The sequence below is a fragment of the Erithacus rubecula genome (assembly GCF_903797595.1).
Source record: "Erithacus rubecula genome assembly, chromosome: 5".
NCBI lineage: Eukaryota > Metazoa > Chordata > Aves > Passeriformes > Muscicapidae > Erithacus > Erithacus rubecula.
Window position 1 is genome coordinate 64941048 of NC_136687.1, and position 21742 is coordinate 64962789.

Below are 21742 nucleotides of genomic sequence, written 5' to 3' on the forward strand. Positions count from 1 at the left end.
CCATAAAATTAGGAATTCCTAATGCTGACCTTACTGCAACCTGGGAGAAGTGCTTCTGAGCTCTGCTGGTGCCCTTGAAGGTTATTTTCTTGTCTCAATAGAAAAAAAAATCCTAGTGAATAACTTAACCACTTTTCTCTGAAAAAGTTACAACCTCAGGATAGGCCAGAAGCAAATATGTCACTCAGAATCATTCCTGAATTATCAGCATCTCTTTTCAAGGTGAGCACAGTGCTCCACATGCTCTTATTGCTGGTAACAGGATACACTGGCTCCAGGAGATTTCAAGCTCAGCATAACTGCACATGATAATTGCCATTATCTTTAAAACATCCATCACCACTTGAGTATGTTATCAGGCTCACAGCTGAAATAACAGAATGTGGTTTCTCCCCAAAGGACACGGAGAGTGTTAAAACATGACATTGTAAAATGGCAAATGACAAAAGACAACCAAGGGAATGGAAACTGATTCACACCAACTGGAATGAAAAAAACTGCAGTCACTGCCAATGCTGAGATCCATGAGGCCCTAAGGTGTGTGCTCCTCTGGAATATGGCTTGTCCCATGCAATTCCCAGATACTGCTGTGCATGGTCCTCCCGTGTCCCCAGTGCCACAGCTCATTGCCACCTGCTGGCTGAGAATGTTTAATACATCCCACCCTCTCCAAGGCTTTGCAGAGTTTCAGGAGGGTATCTTTACATTTGCTCCCTCTTACAGCTCAGCTCCTTCCTGTGGTATTGCATGGGAATGGCTCAAACACCCACATCAGCAGCTGCAACTGCAGCTAAATTTCTGTTCACTAGAAATGTCTAAGGTAGCATGTTGCTAAAGCAATTCCCTGCTTTTAAAGCAATTTGAAATCACAGTATCAGTTTCCATCTAAGAATGACATGCAGCTAAGCACAACCACCTCAACTGGGACCTGCACCTCAGCAGTTGCCCAATGCTTACATTTTATCACAATGAAAAATGTTACAGATTATTCAAAATAAGGTCACAGGCATTTACTATGAGAATTTCATCTCTGCTCTGTATATGGCTCACTTAACTTTAAATCGAGTGAAAAAAGAAAATTGGTAAAAAAAGAGCTCCATTTTTATAATAGCTTGAATCTTGACCCTTAGAATCCAATACAGCTTTCTTACAGCATCCTAAAAATTACTACATACTCCTTTGCATCTGTATTTCTCAGGCTGGCCTACCCATAACCCAACCCCATCCCAAACTGGGCAGCTGAATAGTTGTGGGCAGACAATTGCCAGGTCAGATGCCAAAAAAATGCCCTTTAAAAGACAAAGCCAGATGTGAATACCAAATTGTGCAAGTGCCCAAGTGAAAATAATATAATCATAGGCTTGAGCTTGCTCCACCCATTCATTTTGGGCAGAACTTGCCTAGAAAAGTTAATGGGTTTGACCTCAGTTTCAAGAGATGAAGCTAGAACATGTGGAGCAGGGCCTTTGATGTCAGTGAAGTCATGCCTGATTTACCCCAGCCTAGCCAAAGTTAGGCCTGAGGGTAAAAACATCTTTTAAATTAACCAGGCTAGTCCTTCCCTATGCAGGTTTGCAGCTGCACCACAGTGGCTGTTCTCCTTTTCCTGTGACTTGGAGTATGTCATTGTTTCCTCCTGGTCACAGGGCAGGAGAGAGCTCAGGGTCACAGTTATCATGGGACATTGCCCAGCAAAGGGAACTCTTCTTACAGATTTCTCATATGACCCCATTTTCCTGCATTCTCTTCTAATTTTTTACATCTCCAGCTGAGCAGAACCAGGGAAACTCACTGAGTGGGATAACCTACATTTTCTTCAAGTCTGGAAAGTCAGCTAGTAGTTTTGAAGTTCATCTCTCATAAAAAAATAGGAGAGATGGAGATATAGGTTGTATTTACTTTGGTGATCTTGAAAATCAAGATTCTCCTGCCAGCCAGAGGGATTAATACAAACCTAACTATTCAGGGAAGGAATATATTAGTGACAGAAGGGGTAATGAAGCAGGAACAGAAAAACCTCCAAGACCAAGTGAATGGAAAGTAAGTTCATTATTGGTTTTGACTGCCAAAATATCTTCCTATACCTGCCCCTCCTGATAATTTAGTAAGTGACATCCCACAGGATGTATGTTTTTTCTCCCTATGGAACCACACAGAACATTTACTTTCCTTTGCCCTAAAGCAGCAGCTCAGTGCAGGAAAGGCGAGTGTGCTGAAAAAGGCTTTCAGGCACACTCTGGCAGATGCACAATGGCTGGTCACAGCACCTGGGACCCAGCTCTGCTCCCAAAGCCTTCTGAAGGCTGCCTGGGAGCTGAACTGAGTGGCTGCACTGAGCACATTTCACTGGGGCTCAACAGGGAGGCACTGGACAGGCTGGGAAACCTCGAGTCAGACACCAAGACTATGACTGCAAAAGGCCACGAGCATCCTGCTCTAACATCGACATTAGCCCTGCCTGGAGCAGAGGAATGGAACTAAATCACTTCCTGAAATCCCTTCCAACATAAATATTCAGAGATATTACCAACATCTTTAAAATTTCACATATTTTTTTAAACATTAGTTAAACACAAATAGTGGAACGGAACCTCTCCAGAAATAAGCTGTGCACTATTAATAAGCATACTGTAATAAAAACTTTAAGTGAGCCTTAAGTGACCATTAAACACATAATAATGCACTTTCTTACAGACAGTAATGAAATCGAGCACTAAACACTACAGGCAGAACAAAATCATTTAGCATAGATGCCTTGGAAGTTCATTATTAAAATAAAAAACAAAGGGTATTTGTTCTCCCTATGTGGGGTGCCATATGAAGAACTCATTGCCACATTTCTACTAGACACTGGTTTAGTTGCAATTAACTCTGTGCTGCTGACATAGAGCTCCATAAAATAGAAGACAAGTTCTTTCTATTTTCAATTTGATCAGCAGATGCATCAAATTTTTTTCCCTCATGTGGTGTCTCCCCATAGGTCTACCCAAAAAAGTGAGGTCATATACTTGCATTTCCAGCCCTTGGTGTTCTTTCTATAGTACAGGTCAAACTAGCCTTAACCCAATAAATAAATATTTCCAGTCTTGCTGCCCTCTCTGTGTCCTGCCCAACTGCAGTGACATCAGAGTGGCAGCTCCCGGCACTCGGAGATGATGGGAAAGTATAAACAGTGCTCCATCTGCAGTTCATTTGCTCTTGCTGTGAAAAAGGGACCAAAACAAGCCCTTGACTGATGCTTGGTTTCCACAGTTTGGTGGCAACAGCTTTGCAAATGAACTATTTCAGGCAGGAGCTGGTGGCAGTTATTTGATAAAACACAGCAGTGCTGATAATACACGAGGCTTTTTTTAACATGGACTTTGTAAATGATAGGATTCAAGGACAAACTTGTCAGGTCAAATCTGCCCCAGGTGCTGAATGTGTAAAAGCTGAGAGGTAGAGATTACTGCAGGGAAGATTAATGACACTATTAACATGACTCTGTGGAGCTACATAGCTCTGCTCTGCTTTTCAGAAGAAAAGTTTGGGTTGCAGGCACAGTAAATGAAGTCTGGGTATGCTCTAGGCATATTTTTGTTCCCTTTTGTGTACAGAGATGTTTTATTTCAGAGTTATTCAACTATACTCAAGCTGTATAAGTGAACTTTAAAAATTAACACATTTTAAAAGTTATTTTAGCTGATGAATCAGTTACAAGGTAAAATCAGCACAGGTTTGCATCAAAATACCTTCTATTTAACATTATCCAGCTAACCTGTACTGAAAGTGCAAAATACTCACAGCAATATGCACAGCTGCTCTCTGTAACAGAACATGTTTTCCATGCTGCTGCAATGCAATCAGTGTGTGCTATTTTTTATTATTATAATTTCAAATGTGTAACACTGAGCTCTGATTCTCCTCAGGAAAACCATTCTATACCTCATCAGGTATGAAGTACTCCTGTATAGAGAAGACAATTTTTGTGTCAAACAATAAGACTCGAAGCTATTATAGACAATATCCTTTTCTTGTGAAATCAGCCAAGACTCCTCTGATTTCACTACTTCACCCATTTATATTGGCTGAAGGGATGGCACCCAAGGGAGGCAGGGTCACCCAGAGAGAAGGCAAAAAATTTTTTGTTCCCCTGACTTCAATTCATCCTTCATTTACAGCTAGTCCTGTTGCTTGTCAAGGAAAATGTTGAGATCTGCTGAGAGGTTTTAGCTCATCTTCCTGTCATTCAACAATTTCAGTTTTAGGGACAAGAAGCAGTTTTGGGGGAAACTGGATTGTGAGAACACCATCCAAATGTTCCTGAGTTTAATGGAAAGTTTACCAAATTCAGTTCACTGAGCTATTTTTCAGTCATCCCTGAGTTTCCAGAGATGGATAAATAATTCAGTCAAACATAAACATAATAAATTTTGAAATTTGTTGAATAAAGAAGCTTCTTTTTTTTCCTGATCATGGCCTGAGGTTCATTTTGGGTTAGTGGAAATGCATTGTGACTAAAGCACTGCATATCACCAGAGCAGCATCCTGTTCCCAGGTCAGGCCATGAGGATTGACTCTTGCTATAGGCTTTGCAAAGTTCCTGAATATTCATGGGCCTTATTCTCTCCAGATTAGGCTGAACTCTTGCACTAACTGGAGACCAGGCTGGGGATATGCAGCACTCAGATTTCTCATCAGCAAAATGGTTTTCTTTACATCACAGAGGCATGAGAAGCATAATTAAAATACTTCCCAGGTAGGGAGGGCTTTTGAAAAAAGGGGTATGTAGGGCCTGTACAAATTCACCTGGTGTGTGCAGGTGTTCTCACCCCTTTTGCCCCCACTGGAAGTTCCTGGCATGTAATTTTATGCCAGGACCTTACTTATGACTGAAGCTGCTTCTATTTCAGAATATTATAGGAAGGTAAAGAAGGAACCTGTTGGTGTTTAAAGTTTAGTGCTTCTTCTCATTTATCTCTCCAGTACCTTGCAGAGCTCTTAATTGAAAGCTTAAAGTTCTGTACTAATTCATTCAAATATTAATTTTTCAGTCTTTTGTCCCTTCTTTTTGCAACAAAAGCAAAATAAGTGACAATTTTAAGCAGTGTGCCACATTCTGTCTGGGTTGAAATTTCAGGGTATCTGCTAAAAACCAAAATGGCTGAGTAATTCCATCCACCTCTCCTTTCCTCATAATTATTTACATGTAACCATCAGGAGACAGCATGTCATAATATTCATTCATACTTGCAAACCCCAAACAAAGAGAGAGCTGAGCCAGGACTAAGTCAAACATACAGAGAAAGAGACAAGTACATCTGGCTGGGAATAAACAGCCAGCTTTTTGCTTCCTCTCTTGGAAACTTTCTTGCATTTTGTTCTATCTCAGTTTATCCTCTCAGAGATGGAATGGCCTGCTTTGGCATTTGTGTAGCAGTTCAAAGCATCCTCAGATTCAGGAGTCATTAAAGACTTAAATGTTCAAGAGCAAGAGCAGAACTGATTGTCAGAGCTGACAACCCATTGCTGTATAGATGAGCACAGGCTGAAGGGAAGAATCCTGACTGTATAATCAGTTCTCCATCTACAATGCCAATACCAACAGGGGTGAGAATGAAGAGCATTCCTCACTGCTCTTCTAAAGTTTGAAGCACCCTGAATTGTAATGAAAGAGAGCTTGGGGAAATACACACAACAAATTGAATCAAACTGGAAATGCTGTTCGGCTCCAGAACAGACTTGGGGAATTAATGTTAGAAACCTTCATTTATTTTATCTGTCTCCATGCCATGGTAACTGGCTGTGTATTTTTAAGTACAATAAAAAGTTCAGTTTATTCTTCTCTGAAGTTATTCTAATGGAGTAATTCATCCTTTTTTAACAAAATTGCAACAGAACATCACAAAAACATTTACTGACGAGGCTGAAGAATGGTAAACAGAAAGAGACTCTGGATTTAATAGTAATATTTGTCATATTTGTCATAGATGAGTAGGTACATTTGGCTATTTCTACTGACTCCTCTAGTCCTAAACTTATGTTCCAGACAAGAGTTCTCAAAGATATTTTTACTAAAAGGAATGAATTTTCTCAAAATTCACTCACTTACATTTAAAAACTTCATATAAAAAAAACTATTACAGAAAGGTAAAATAAAACCAAATTTTATCTTTATGCTTTAAAGAAAAAGGTTTCTCTGACTGTAATTGATTATTCTAAAAATAGATCATATATAGCACAAACATGAGGGGTATTTATAAGGCAAATGCTACCAGAAAGATAAAATCTAAGTACCTGTGGTAACTTTCTGTGGTCTATATATGGCCTTTGTTTTGTTAATTGCAGTCATTTAGTATTAACTCATAGAAATTAATTTTTTAATTTTATCTTTTAGTTATAACTCTCATCTCTCTCCTAGCTGAGGGAGCTGAGCTTTCTTACAGAAAGTGTTTCCAAAGGTTTCCACAGCTCACAAATCCTTCAGCAGCAGCTCCATGTCTGTTCAATTACTCTACAGTTTAACTAAAACAGCATTTCAAGAAAAGGTGAGAGTTCACTTTTGCAGATTTCCTCTGCACATCTGTCCAGACTAAATCCAGAGTTCTTTTGCTTTTAGCACACAGGCTTGGAAATAAAAAGCTTGATAGTCAAAAGGTCACAAATAGGAGTGTTTTTCTAGAACCAGACCTATGTGGATAGGCACTCACACGTACATAACTATTCCAAATTTGAAAGAGCACTCAAATGTATAAAATTAGGAACCTTTTTTGTCAGGTGGCCTTGAATGAACTGGGCTTGCCCATAGACAGGGACCAAAGACAGAAATTACCCATACTGGGAGGTTTTGTATTTTTCATGTAAAAAAAACTTATCTTTCAGCTACATTTACTCACCTCAAACAATGAGATCACCACAAATGTATCTGGCTTGCCTGGGGAGTAAACCAGACACTATTTATACCCAGAGCTTTGAATTTTTACTGCCTAGTAACACAGGACTAGACTAAGGACATAAAAAAAGGGAGAAAGTAGTTCATAGCTATCTGATAGTTGGTGCCTTTTCCCCATGCTGGAAAGTTTTACAAACAACTGTTGCTTATTACTTTATGGGTTTGAGACCTCATTTTGAAATCAGTGATTTGAAATTTGGCTTGAAGACACTTCCCAAATCCAATACTTAAGCTTTAATGGTGTAAGACTAATGAAAGGGCAGGATATGCATAGATCATTGTAAATAAATAGTATGATGTGCCAGGAAAAATGAGGAAGAGAAGTAATGAAAATAAGTGTTCTACCAGGATTTAGTGAGTCCCATCTCAGACTGGCACCAGCACAGTGAAGTTCTCCCATTACAAGCTCAAGCAAAGCTGCAAGGAGCAAAGTTGTGAGCTTTTCTTTTGCACTGAAAATGTTTTGAAAAGGAATTTATCATAATGAAGAAGAACTATGTTTCCCTACTTGAAATGTCTCGTGGTTTTAATAAATTAAGGTAAATTATACCAATTAGATATTTTTCTTAGGATTTTTTTTTTCATTTAGGGGGAAAGAAATGACTGTTCTGAGAAGGACCTAGTGCAGGCATTCAAGCTGTACTGCTGGAAAGGGTTAGTGGCAAGTGAAACAGATCTCAAATGTCAACTCATTCTCTTTATGTTTCATTGCAGTCAGGCTTGGGTAAACCTGAGCAAATTGAAGTGTGTGCATACACACATCCTTCTGCTTGTGGAATGCAAAACTCCAGGAGAGCTGAAATATTGTGACAGAGAATAAATACAAAATGATTTAAACATATTTCATTGCATTTGGTAGTCCTCAGTTAAAGCTTTTGTGTATTCACACAGTGCCAGCCCCAATAAAAACAGCATTTAACAAAACTGAATGTAAAGTCCAAACCTAGGATCCAATTATATTTTAATGTATAAATAAACTCTGGATGCAAATATTTCATTGCTAATCTGGGCACAAAAAACTCAAGATCTGACCCAATTGTTCAGTGTTCTGCAGATCAAAGAATGCCCTAAACTTTGTCATTATTATTTTTAAATGCTCTTAATTAAACTCAGAACAAGCTGGAGCTAGAAGGTCATAATTTAAGTGCTGTAGACCACGGAGATGCAGCTCTGAGGAAAAGTGTGTTTTTGTGTTGCTAGGGGAACCCTTAATGTGCTATGGCACCAGGAACATTTGGAAAAACAAGAAATGAAGCAGAAGTAAGTATTGGGTAATGAAAAACATGAGAAGATTAAATCAAGGTCTAGAACTCCAAAAGAGGGAGAGAGACAGCATTTTAAAGAGTATTTTAGAAGAGTGGCATAATGTCTGTTTAAAATACTTATTTAGAAAAGTTATATTTAGTCATTTCAGGGGAAAGTTTAGACCTGAACTATTGCCAGAGATTGTTTGAATAAAAGGACTAATGGTGCTCTGAAGGGTCTCAGATATCTGATGTTCAATCAGTGGAAAGGTGTGGACTGGGATGTTCCACAGCATTTTCTCAGAAATCCAGAAAATTATTTCTGAGAAAACATTTTTCTCAGAAATTCAGAAACCCGAAGTTTTTAAACTTCAGAATTTGTTATAAATCAGATCTCAAGAAATCTGTCAATCTTATATGGATGGTTGTGCCATTCTGTACAGTAATCTCTTCCTAGAGCAATACAAAAATCCTTTTGAATTTAGGCCTAAACAAAGACCTTCTCCATTTGCTAGAGATTGAACCCACTGCTCTAGATCAGAACCGATAGTTACGGGGTCAGAGGCTCAGCTGAGAAATGCCCATTTATACCCACTGAGTAGCTAATCCATAAAAGATGGAGAAATTAAAGTCAAGAAAACAAGTTTCTGTATAGCTTGAGTGGAACTGGGTGAATAATTGAATTTTTGGCCAATTGATAACACTGTGTCACCAAGTGAAACTAAAGCTAAACCTAATCTCAAGAACAGTTTGGTATTCAAAATTACACTAAACTTTGAAACAAAACGTTTTGACCAGTCTCAGAGAAATCTACTTGCTTGGGTTAAAATTATTTTAATAAACAGCCTAAGGTTACTTCATTCTTTAATTGCCCTGACATTATTTTGCTGCATTTATTTGAAAATATTTCCAAGTAGAGTGGCAGGAAAGCAATTCTGATTCAAAAGCATTTTAGGCCCAAATGATTGACATAATATGTGTTTAATCATACAGGAACTGAGCAGTGCTTGATAGAAATCTTCCTGTCTCTCCCAGCATCCACAGAGCAATGCTAATTTATACCAGATGCACATCTGGCCTGGCCTGTGTAAAGAAGCTGTTGAGGTGGAAATTTAATATTTAAACTAGTACAAACCTATAGAGTTCTGCAATAAAATTAAATTTGGGTAAAGGATTAGTTACTACTTTCATTATCTACTAAAGGAGGCTTATTTTTACAGCAGACAGAAATTGCAAATAATTTGAATCGATATTTCTGCTGCTAATGCAGTGTCAATGTCATTACACCCTGAAGGTATTTAGCTCTGAAGTGGGTGAGTGACGTGGCTAAACATGGTGACAAAGTGACCCTGCACCTCAGGTTCCTTCCCTGCTTTTCTACAAAAGCTGCACACAGCCACAGCCACACACATGAACTGTTTATAGAGAGCTGATACACCTTGATACACCACAATGCCCTTAAGAAGTCATAAAGCCTGAAGATCAGGGAAGGTAAGAACAGACATATTCACCATACCAGGCTTTTTTATGAACCAAAGGTTGCTGAAGATACTTTTGGGACCAACCCTTGAGCTTTCCAAGTTCTGAAAGAGAAATAGCTTTAGCATCAGTCCCTTTTCCTCTCTAACTCACCCAGTTCTATTCCTTTTTCTTCTCATTTCTGCTTCCTTCCTCCTTTTTATCAGGCTATAAGAAGGGGGAAAGGATAAGATGGGGCTCAAATTATGACTTTCCTTCTGTTTCTGTTTTTGTTTCTGTTTTCAAAAAGTGGGACTGGTCCTGAGGGCAGGTGACTGAAGAGGATGGTTGGCTCCTATTGTCCTCCCTTTCCTAAGCAAATTTTATCCTCCCTTCCCTTAATGGGGTTTGTCTGGCTTTGCTGTTGATGGGTCTGAGTGATCACAAGTTTCAACATAAGACCTGAAAAAGATAAGCAGAGTAATAGAATATTAAGCTGCCGTGTGGTTTTTCTTAGCTTCCACCTGACATTCCTGAGATTTAATTAAATTTCTCCAGTTTTGGCTGCTGCTGGGAAGTGTGACAGAACAGAGAGGGATCACTGGAGTTTGTGCAGTCCTTGCCTGACCTGAGGCACAGCAACGTGAGGAAGTGCTGGAAAGTCCTGTAGGGAGCCAGAGGATACAAGGAACAGTATAGTGCATCTTCACCCCCACAGCACTGAGCACCTACAGTATTTTTCACACATTATTTCCTTAGATTAGGCTGGTCTTTTCTCCAATATGATGCCTGTTGGGTAATGGGGGCATTTAGATAAAAGCTCTAATCAGCCTTACAGCTCCTGCTTTTCTCTGTAATGGTCTCTGAATGGCACTGCTTCCATATCCACCTTCAGTGTACTCTGAAAAAAGTACATTGTGGAAGGATCATGGTGAGAGAAACAAAAGGCATTCACCACCTATAGAAAGGGGATAATTCTGTAGATATTTATTTGTTAATCTATCTCAGTCTCTCTGTGCTATGTTATTGCCTGCCCAATGGGTGAACTCTTGTAGAATTAGCAACAGACTTCCCAAAGTTTAGGGATGAGGTAATGGTGCACTGGAAGCGTGACCAGCACGACTCTGAGTGCTGCAGGACACTGCACATGATACAACAACAAATTGTTTATTGCACTTTCAGCAACAACAGCAGCTGGAATTTTTACAGGGATGATGAAATGCTGGAATATAAGCAGTGTGATGTCCTTTCTTAAGAATGGATTTCAGTCAAAGATATCAAAGCATAGACAAGGACTTCATTCTGTAGTAATACCCCTTTGTTACTAGGTTTGAAATATCACCTGTTTCTATTCTTTTTGGTTTAATAATTCTTTACATTTTAGGCCAGCAACTAACTAATTAGCCCTAGATTTGATAAAGGATCTTCTAGCACATATCCCTATGAGTTTGTCCCTCATGACCAGCTATCAGGGAATATCCAGCACAACCCAACTTCACAATCACAGAAACCTATTTGGGATATGTCATGGTTTCAGTCACAGGATATTAAAAAGCAGTCTATGCCCTTATTTCATTAAGATGTATTATTTTCACAGAGGTCTGAGAAATTTATTGAAATATTCATGGCAAAATGTCTTTCCTTTAGGATGTTTTGAGCAGTTATTATTCTGTTGGGAATATCTATTGAGCGTGATCAGCATTCAAAGTTCCTTTGTATAAAAAGTCAAAATAGTTCACCATACTAAAAACTCTATAACCCAAACCTGATAATCCTCCATCAAAAAATTACGGAATGATCCTGATTATGGAAGATTTCTCCCAAACAAATAGAATAGAATAAAAAACAGCTACAAAAATTATAAAGCAGAATTGACCTTGTGGACCATTTGATTAATTTTTCATGGTATTTTCCCATGTTTTCATGCCTCATTAGACCCCATGACTGTGACTTTAAATCTGTGCCCAAGGCCATAAGAGTGAGTGTGAAATAATGAATCTAGGTCATGTCAGAGACAGGACCAGACAGGAAATCTATGTGAAATGCACCCAATTTAGTAGAGTTTTCAGCACCTCCTATTACTGAAAGCTATGAAGGAAGCAGTAAATTACGATTAAGTAACATTCTGGCAGATTAAATATGCAAACTGGACGCTGAGTACTCACACTCTCAGCAGATGGCTAAAGCATTGCCAGACAAGCCACCATGTTCTGGATAATATTCTTTTTTATTTGGTATTTCCAGATCCTGTCCAGAGTTCTCTTTGCTATTCAGTACAAATATGCCCTGTGGAAGACTTTCCCCTAAATGTTTAAGAAAGAACACAGTCTCCTCTGAAAAAACAAGCAATTGCTAGAGATACTGAGAAAATGGCCCTCCAGTTATCTGAACATAATTCCAAGAACCAGCACAGAACTTTGGATAGTGGACCTTGTGCATTATCTAACTGCTTGGTTCATTCACCAATTTCAAAGCATATCTTCCTTAGAGAAGACAATATTTTGTCTTAGTTTATTATAATACTGCCATAAATCACAAGTGATTACTTTAAAAAAAAAAGTCACAAACACAAAATGGCATAAGCAGTATTTTGCTGCATATTCTATATTTACATGGCAGCTATAGTATAAACACAGAGTATGCAATTCCACAATCCTCAAAAGAAAAGGCAAGTGATCTGTTTTTAATTTTAGGTTTTCTACATTTATATCTGGGAGCTGTATACTTCCAGGAATTATGGGTTAAGTTGGGGAAGAAACAGGAGCAACTTGCTTTGCCAGTTTAAAATAGAGTTCACTGATTTCAGGAATAGTTTCTTTTCCACATGTGAGACTTCTCCTGAGAGAATAGTTCACTCATACAGTAAGGACAACAGGAGCAAGATATCTTCCTACAGTGTAAAGTCAGAACAGTAATGACTAGATATAAAGTTTTGTAATTTAATGCTTTGAAAGGACAAACATTTTGAAAGTATGTTTCCAAAATACATCTGCAAAATAACTTGTCCTTTTCTTTTATTCATTGTTCCATGAGACTCATGGCATTATATTTTATGGTTGCTCAGCTCCAGGCACAAACATTTTCCTGCTGAAAGACTGGCAAATTTTTTTGGCAAAAAGCATAAGCCAAAGCCAGTGTGGAATGGATCTCCAGCATGGATCCACTAAAACAGTGCACTGCATCTCTGCAAGGGACAGCAGCAGTGAAAATGTGAACATCCTTCCTCCTGATCCAGTGTTGCTCCAAATTAATTGAGATTGTACATCAGGTATATGATAGACATGGTCAAAGCTCAGAATTGTTATTGTATATTTTTCAAAACTTATGAATAACTTATCAGCTGCTAAATTACTGGCTTCTGCACCTGAATTACACTCTTTACTTCTTTTGGCACAATTAATACCAGTGGTCATGTACCAGTGGAACAGAAAAGCTGTGGAACAGCAACAGGCAGAAACAGACACAGCAATAAGGTCACGATATGGAGGGAGCAGCCAGTACTGTGCTTTCTGCACAGCAAAAAGCAGAAAGAGTTTCCATAGGAAATGGAAAAACTCCCAAAGAAATATCTGTTAGCAGAGAGCAAAGAAGGTCAGCCAGGGCCTCTGGGATCCCTATTTATAAGAGCCTACCCTTGAGTTCTCATTTGTGGAGGTGGCAATTTTTAATGGAATGACAGACAAAAGTCTAGTCATATCACACAAGGAGATTTGTATACACAAAAAGTATCTTCTGTGCTTCCTTTATTTTTCCCAGAAAGTTTGGAGTTTTGAGCTATGCAAGATGGATGAATGAGGACGTGGTCTTGTCTTTAGAGTTTACACTGTTCAGATTAAACTGAGGATATTTTCCAAAAGCATGTGTTATGTATTTAAGAAGAGAAGTTCACTGTGGGGTGATAGAGATCAACATTTTTTTTTCCTGGAAGAAGCTTTGTTTAGTTTCCATTAAGTAATGAGCTGCTAAAGGATTTGCTGCTACAAGAATCTCAAAAAAAGACACCTTAAACACACTATAGCAAAGTATTGTCCTGTGGGACAATTCCATATTACAAATTGGTGCCAGTAGGCATTCCATCACTGAAATATCAACTAGAAATAGCTAAACACTGAAAATTTGTTCCAGAAACATTCTTGAGAAAATTGTTTTCCTGAAATACATAATCATGCTTATTTTTTTACATTCCAGTGTTTTTACTGGTTTAGTAGTCTTGACAGGAGGCATGAATCACAAACTTACAAGCAGACAGTATTTTGCATTCTTTTTTGTGGAAAAGTTGGCCCCTAATGGTTTTTACAAGATAGACCAAGGGAATATGCAACATGAAGATTGCTTATTTGAGTTTCATTTACATAAAAACGAGAAAATTGGATACTTCTATGGTTAGAGCTAAAACAAAACCTGTGTCAAAAAAAAAATTCTTTATTCTTTACTTAGAAATGTAGTAATTTATTTTATAGAAACTATTATTTTGACTGAATACTCTATGAAGTGTGCATGGATGAGAGCAGAGAGTGAAGTCAGCTGAATTTTATACTGAGGAATTATTGGTCAATATACCACCCAGATATTATACTGCAGAGAGTTTCTCTTTGTTGCAAAAAGATAAGCAACATCAGCTCATATGAAATTCTTCTGAGTGCTCAATATTCACAATTCACTATCTGAGTTGTTTGCTCAACTTCCTTGATATTGTTTCCTCTTCCTGACCGGATAACCTTCCGGACTAAATTTGTTTCAAATATACTCCATCTCATGATTAAATTAATCTCAATTTCAAGTCCAACAGTCACTTTCTGCAAACATATTGTCACAACAAGCAAATAAAAATGAGTGCAAGCATTTGCTGGGAAAAGGGTGAATATTTTCCTGTAATGCTCTTGCATTGCTCCTATCATCCGGTCTCCCGTAAAATATACCAGCAGTAAAAAAGTGATAAACAATTGGCCAACACTTATCCACTTATTTAGAAACAGTTTCTTGGTGAAGATTTGTGACTAAGGCTGTGCATGTGTCCTCAGCTGTAAGGCAGGATATGTATTTTATCCAGCCACACAAGAAGATCTCATCTTTAGTTCCTACTTGTGGAAATAAATTGGGTGTGATGCCAAGCCACAGCTCCTTGCACACACACTGTTCTCTGACACCAGGTCTATGTGGAGCTCACAGCACTGGGTTTGGGATTACAGGAATATTGTAGGGCTGTAACAGCAAACATTAGAACCAACCCCCAAACACCAAAACTTCACTTGTGCTTACCTAGAACTCTGATCTCAGCTCAAACAAACTGCATTGAACTGCAGGCTGACAGAAATAAATCTGACTGTGTTTCACCCTGGCCCTCAAGACACTCACTCAGGTATCAAGCTCCATGCTGACAGCCTAGCCTTCCACACAGGAATAGTTTTCAAGTAGTTTGAACAAATAACTTGAAAAAAAAAATCTGGATTAAAAGAGCTCTTGCTTGCCAGGCATCACAAGAAGGATGGTAACAGACCCAGTTCACTTGTGCTGGAAGTGCAGAGCACACCAGCTCAGCTTGTGACACCTGTGTAATAGGAACAGTGCTAATTTACCCATTGGCACAAGAACTTTCCTGGGTGAGCACCAGGAAAACATCTACTGTGAAGACAATAGATCAAGTTCTACACAAATTTAGTTTAGGTCACTCAATATCAGTCCAAAATCTCTCTGCAGGACAGAAACACAAGTACTACTTGTAAAAGGGCCATGAGTATTTGTACAAAGTCTGGGGCTCCTTCACATCTTGGCTGTTCTAAGTGCTTGCCAACTTGTAGCACTAAACCTGATATTCATACAGGAGACAACCTAGAGCTGAGATCTCTATTTCTGCTTTAAACTGGGGTATACAACTCCATCCTCCAGAGACAAAGTTTCAACATCTGTCAAAAAAGGTCTGAAAGTACTACTTTTTCCCTAAAGGAAGAATTAAAAAGTGAATTAGTTAACATTTAGAAAGGGTTTAGGGTTTCAGGAAACTAAGTACCATGGTAATGCAGAGTGCTGTGATCCCTTTATAATGGAATATTTTATCATCCAAAAGTGGCCATTTCCATACAAGTCCAACTTTGTTTCACTGTTATTCCACAGTATCCTTAAAAACTGACACCACAGGTTTTTCCTTGCATTTCTTACTTCAGCCAGACAATCCTCCACTCCTTCTGCTCCAAAAAAACCTGAGTATAGTAATGGTTCTGCTTCCACCCTACAGAACACTTGGAATTTTTCACTTCACACTTGGGCTCCTGTTGTGTAGGAAATCCTAACAGTGACAGCAAGGAAAGGAAACAGCCCTTCCCAGTTGTGAACTCCTAGGTGAGCTGCCTTTGTTTTCCAGAGTCAAAGCATGGTATGAATGTTCTAAATTAAGAATCAAAGCATTCCATATCTCTGAGTACATGTATAAATTAAAAGTAGGAGTTTATAAAATACTTCAACCCCTTGAACAACAGGAGGACACCACAGCCCATTCCCAAGTTTTGGACTGGTCCATTACCATTTTATATACAGTGGGTTATATCTGATAAACTCCCCCACATAATTGCACTCTTTTTTTTTTTTTTTTTTTTTTTTTTTTTTTTTTTTTTTTTTTTTTTAAAAAAAAAAAAACACTTTACAAGTTAAAACAAAGATGTGAGTAGTAGGGGCAAACCAAAACACCAAGTCCAAACACTCACAAATTTTCAGAACTTTGAGATCTTAAAAAACTGCATTCTGGATCCAAGCATTCTCATACTGACCTTGAATTTACTGGATGATTGGAGACTTCAGATGGATGAAATCCAGTCAGCAAATGCTCCAAGTTTCTATAACTCAAATACTTTACCCGAATTTGAAGTATATCATGAGTTTGTCTTCATAAAGTAGAGACAATTTAAGTTGCATTTGGTAACCCATCCATTAAATTATGCATACTTTTAAAATACACAAGCTTATAGTAAGTACCTACAGAGCATTCATAACAAAGGAACATTTCTTGGTATTTTAATTCTGTGTGTTGAAGTAGAAACAAATCAATATAAAATATGTTATTTTAAATGTGTGCATTCAAAGTTTCCCCTGCTTATTGCATGTTAAGCATTTTTTTTTCAAAATGGTATTATTTAGCAATAAAGTGGAAAACAAAACTATGAAACTTAAAGACTTAGCATTCATTAATGATATGTCTGCAATAATGTCTCATGTCACAGCAAGTCAGGGAAAAAGGATGTCCAGTGTGAGTGCAGAGCTGACCAGTTGTGTTCCTTATCAAATGGGAGGATGTCTCAAGTGGATGCTCCACTGGGGTCTGTCCCAGTGTTATTCAGTGCTTTCACTCCTTACCCAAAGGCCACACCACAGACGAGGCTCATTTGACTTAGAAACAAATGAAGTCTGGTTCATTGCCAGTACTTTGGAGGTCAAGAATAGGATTCCACATAGTTGTGACAAACTGGAGATACAAATGGAAAACTTTTTATCTTTTCTGACTTCTACAAGTGCAAGTACCATGCTCAGGAATAATGACCTGCACAGACAGAAAATGTGGAATAGCTGAGAAGGGAGAAATTCGGATAGAAAAGAGCACAGAAATGACAGCTGAGAGCAGACAGGATGGGACTAAACAACGTCATGCTGCTCCCAACACAGTGTCATTCTGGAATGTGGATAGCAGACAAGTTTGCAGAGGAACACTTTTGCTAGATCAGCACTGATAAGGCTTTAGCTGGATGGCTGTGGATGTGTCATGGACCACACTCCTATGGACTGCTCACAGACAGTCCCAAACATAGCAATAAAAATGATGAAGAGATCTATAAATTATGAATCAGAGTAAAATATTGGAAAAGTGGGATATCTAGCCAAACAGACCATGGAAAGCCTTGATAACAGTCTCTCTGACATGTAGAAGGTTACTTTATGTGTCTGTAGAAGTAATAAGATAAAATTCAAGAAATATTCAGGTAACATCATCAGAAACATTTTGTAACAAAAGAGCCATGAGCAGCAGGAAAATTTGACTGAGGTTTTGTGCATCTGTACTGAAGAATTCAAGGCAGGCTGGGAAATGTCTGCCTGGAAGCACCCAAAGGTTGCTGCTTTTGCCTTGTATCAGGTGATTTGTTATTCCATCCAGCCCTACAATCCTATTGTTCTGTTTGCTCTTTATCCTGTTTGATTCAAAGCACTAAAAGTTCTGACACACAACACATGTGAAATACATTTGATTTCAATGAGCCCAGAATATGTTTCTGCTTATCCACCTTCTACTTTTACTTTCTGCTGAAGGCAAAAAACAAATTATTATGGTTCTCATTCGCCCAATTGTTTAAGTGAAACGTCTCTTTCCCAGTGAAGATCTAGAAACTGAAAGGCTCAAGCCTGTGGGACATGAACATTGTGGTCCTAACTCAGATATAAAATGAAGGTTAAGAAGAAGCAAAAACATAGTTGGTGTTTCAGGAACTGTGTCAGTGTCTGGCAGTTTGTTCACATGGCTTGTTATCTTGTATGGAGAGACTGAGCTGTACGTGTTTCATTCAGGCAGAAACACAACAGAAAATTAAATCTTGAACACTGCCATAAATAGCTTCAAAACATTATTTGTTGTTTAATTTACAGTTTCAGATGACTGGTACTGCTCAGACTGAAAGGACAGAAATGATGCAAATAACCCCAGGAAATAAGAAATGCCAATGACGGTATTAATCTTTCTGTGGCAATTTTCTGGAAGCTTCACAGAAAAGTTGGATTGTAGGGAAATAGGTAGCAATATTTTTAGGTTTTTTACACCAGGCTGAGTTTTATATCAAATGTCCATCCACAGCTCATTTGGAGCTATTATAGGGATAAGATGAAAGACATAAGCTGTAATTACAAGACAAACCATGCCAAGCCAACATGGGCATTGTTCAGGAAGTCATGCCAAATGACATCCCAAGCACACAATGTGAAGAAAGGATCTTCCAACAATTTTAATTTGTGAGAAATTGTCTCAGTATTTTGCTTCACTTTGATAATAATATGTTTTAAAAAAAAGTCAACCAGTTACACAGGGGCTGGCTGCAGTCCAGGGGTGAAACTGTGATGAAGAGGACCATTAGTGAAAAATGCCAAGCTCTGAGTTTCATGTCATTAATATTTATGACACAGTGTGAAGAATCTTATTTAAATGCCACTCTGTGTGTGGGTTGGGGTGAAGGAAAAGAGGGATGCTAGGGAAGGAGAGTTAGAGTATTTATGCTAAAGTGTGCAGGCATCTTGACAAGGAACAAAGCCCTTGACAGACACTGGGTAGGAATAATTAGTCTGATGTTTGGATAGTTACACTTTATCTGACCTCTGATTTTAATGGCATAAAATTCTAAAAATGACTATTCTGTCAAGCTGCCAAGTAAAATGCATTTGGATGGGTATTTGGAAACCAAATATCATTTTTAACCATCATCTATTATTTTGGGCAAATCGCCTGAAGTGGACTGAACCTCAAATATTTATCTCATGCCAGCCTGCTCGTCCTGAAATTCTGTTGTGATTTCAGGCAGACAATATGTTTTGTTCAGTTCAGTGCTATAACTCCTACCAGAGCCTGCTGAAGTCCTGCAGTAACTGAATTCCTCCCTTTGCAGAAAGTGGGAAAGAATTTGTGCTGCCAGGGAGGGCAGCCCTAGACCCTTCCTGGGTTACAGGAGGTGGGTAGGCACTTTCACATCCAGAGTTTCCATAAGCAATGGTGTTTGTGCACTTATTAGATTCAGATTCAGAATTTGGGTTTCTCCACAGTGAAATTCTGTACTGTTTCTGTGACTGTCCTGGGGTGACAATGCTCTGTGCTTTGTCACGTGGCTGCAGTGAGTCTCTCTCATGTTTTTACAAAGTTCACATAAGATTTGCATGAACTATGCACTGAGTCGTTGTCTCCCTGTTTTTAATGCAAATTGTCTCCTTCTCTTGACATAAATAGTCTGTTTTATGTCCTAACTTAATTCCTACAAACTGCTGTGTTTTTTCAACTTATGTTGTTATGTCAAGAAATAAATGAAATGCTCTATACACATCATATTTTTCATGTAAGTGTGTGGCGTGTGTATTGCTTACTTAAAAAGACAGCATTGTTTAAGAAATAGAAGAATTTAAAGGGAGCTGGTATAAGATATCCATTTTTTTTTAAAGCAGAAATTCCTTGGAGATTTTTTTTCCAATTACAGTATTTCACAGGCTAAAAAGAAAATATCTGCTGTTCAAAACACAGAAAACCATCAAGTGAAATCAAAGTTACAATTTTATACAAATGAACCCTGCCTTTTGTAGCACTAAAATATAAAATGAAATACTATTGGAATTAACTGCTGAAAATTAATTTTTATACGTGCTAACAGAAACTTGATCCTACACTCTGTTACCCAGGAGATGTGTCAGCTTTGAAGTCACTATCTCCTGTTTCTATTCAGAGAAGGTCAAAGCTAAGGTCCAGCAGGAATCCACGAACTTTTAAGGCAAAGATGAATTAACTCGTGTGGCATGTTGTCCTAAATTATTGCTTTGTAACTATATCCATCTAGAGTATGCAGTAACATCCAGAAGTTAAGAATAGGTGACTGTACTTTTCACTACACAATCAGCCCCGAAATAAGAAAGAGCTTGGTTTCTCACTGACTTTAAACTGATAAATAATGACTGTGGAGAAATTCCTCCAAATTAATTTTAGCAACAGTGGGATATCCCTTTTTGTACTCCTCTGGTGGCTCTTTAAATGTGACTGACTTTCATACATTTGCAGCCTCATCTCAAGGTCCATGTGGATAAATTTAGAAATGCTTCTTGCCATTTCAAAAGAAACCTCACTGGAAGGAGAAGGAGCCCTGTTTGGTAATCCTGGGAGTGCCATGTTCAAGGGCCAGTGAGGAACAGGGCTGGCTGCAGGGCTCGCCCAGTGCTGCTACACTGCAGCAGTGTGAAGTTAAAGGGGAGGCTGCCCAGCATCTGGAACTGTTTAGCTTTTAGTGAGCATTTTCTACTGAGCACTGAGATTATCTTATCTCCTTTCTACCTCAGTGCAGCATAGAGACGTGTGTTTCAATACGTTATTGTTGTGGGATTGCTACATTCACACAATTGCATCAACCGAGCTCCTCAGCATTTGATCCATTTCCTGCAAAGAGGGAAGGTCTTTGACTTCAGGCCTAACGAGGCTGATCCTAAAGGAGCTGAACACTGATGATCAAGACATCTCCAAACCAAGAGCTGAAGTGTTCAGCTAAGAAGGTCCCTGTGCACCTCCTGGGAGGCACCAGCCCCCTCCAGCTGCCCCAGCCATTAATGCGAGCTGAGGGTGCTCAGTATTTTGCATAACCCAGCTATAAATGCATTACACTTAAATGCATAATCTCAGGGATAAGGGAACATCTGTCATCCAATAGCAGCAAACACCATCTGCTTTTGTATCACCATATTCCTACCTACTTGAACAAATGGAGCTCAAGGGACACTGGGCACTGCTTAAGAAAAACCAAAATGTATTTAGACTTGTTACTTTGCCCTTTTGCACATTTGGAATATCTGTAATGAAAGGCTTTGCCCACAAAATCTTTCATTAGAGTAATTTGCTATTTGTGCTCTCTCTGCTATAGTTTCAGAATTATATCATTTTTCTCTAACCAGCTTGTGGAAACTATCCAAAGTAGTTATGAAATAACTCACCTCCCATTACTCCCGACCTTAGCCAGTAGCCTACATCCTCTTTCAAGATAATATCAGGAGTCTTTCTTGATGTTTTCAGCTCCTGCCCAGAAGAATGGCTGGTCCAGCCTTCTGCTTCTCTTTGCTGGTACTAAAAGAAAAGAAATGTGAAGGGCATGGTATCAGGAAAAAAAATCTTCTCTGGGAGACTAAATTAAACCTCTGGAATTCTGCCAAAAGAAATTTACAGCTGAGTTGGTTTGAACACTTTGTACTGTTCATAATTTATAGTGACTTCTTATTAATAATTTTAATGTCTGGAAGAAAATGAAATTATACTCTACTGCATTGTGGAGTCAAATTTTAAATATGTTCAAATTATAGGACTAGATAATTGTTCCTCTTCTGGTTTTTGACTATGACTGTTCCT

General features: G+C 38.5%; 1 protein-coding gene and 1 long non-coding RNA gene across 6 annotated transcripts in view; one reads left to right on the top strand and one right to left on the bottom strand.

The window, feature by feature from the left end:
* The window catches only part of LOC306802648, an 81934-nt gene that overhangs the window by 22896 nt on the left and 37296 nt on the right, over positions 1–21742 (bottom strand). For both annotated transcript variants that reach the window (XR_013774421.1, XR_013774422.1), the window contains one exon: positions 21334–21463. This is a non-coding gene — a long non-coding RNA (uncharacterized lncRNA). The remainder of the gene's footprint in view (positions 1–21333; positions 21464–21742) is intronic.
* Positions 1–21742, top strand: part of PDE5A (phosphodiesterase 5A) — a 101962-nt gene that overhangs the window by 15348 nt on the left and 64872 nt on the right. Inside the window, exon 3 of one of the 4 annotated variants that reach the window (XM_079307131.1) lies at positions 15866–15969. The exons of 2 other annotated variants lie outside the window; for them this stretch is intronic. The gene's annotated coding sequence lies outside the window, so the exon portion shown is untranslated. Of the gene's footprint in view, positions 1–6388; positions 6528–15865; positions 15970–21742 lie in introns of those variants that run through there. One more of the 4 variants, XM_079307132.1, reaches the window with a different exon arrangement.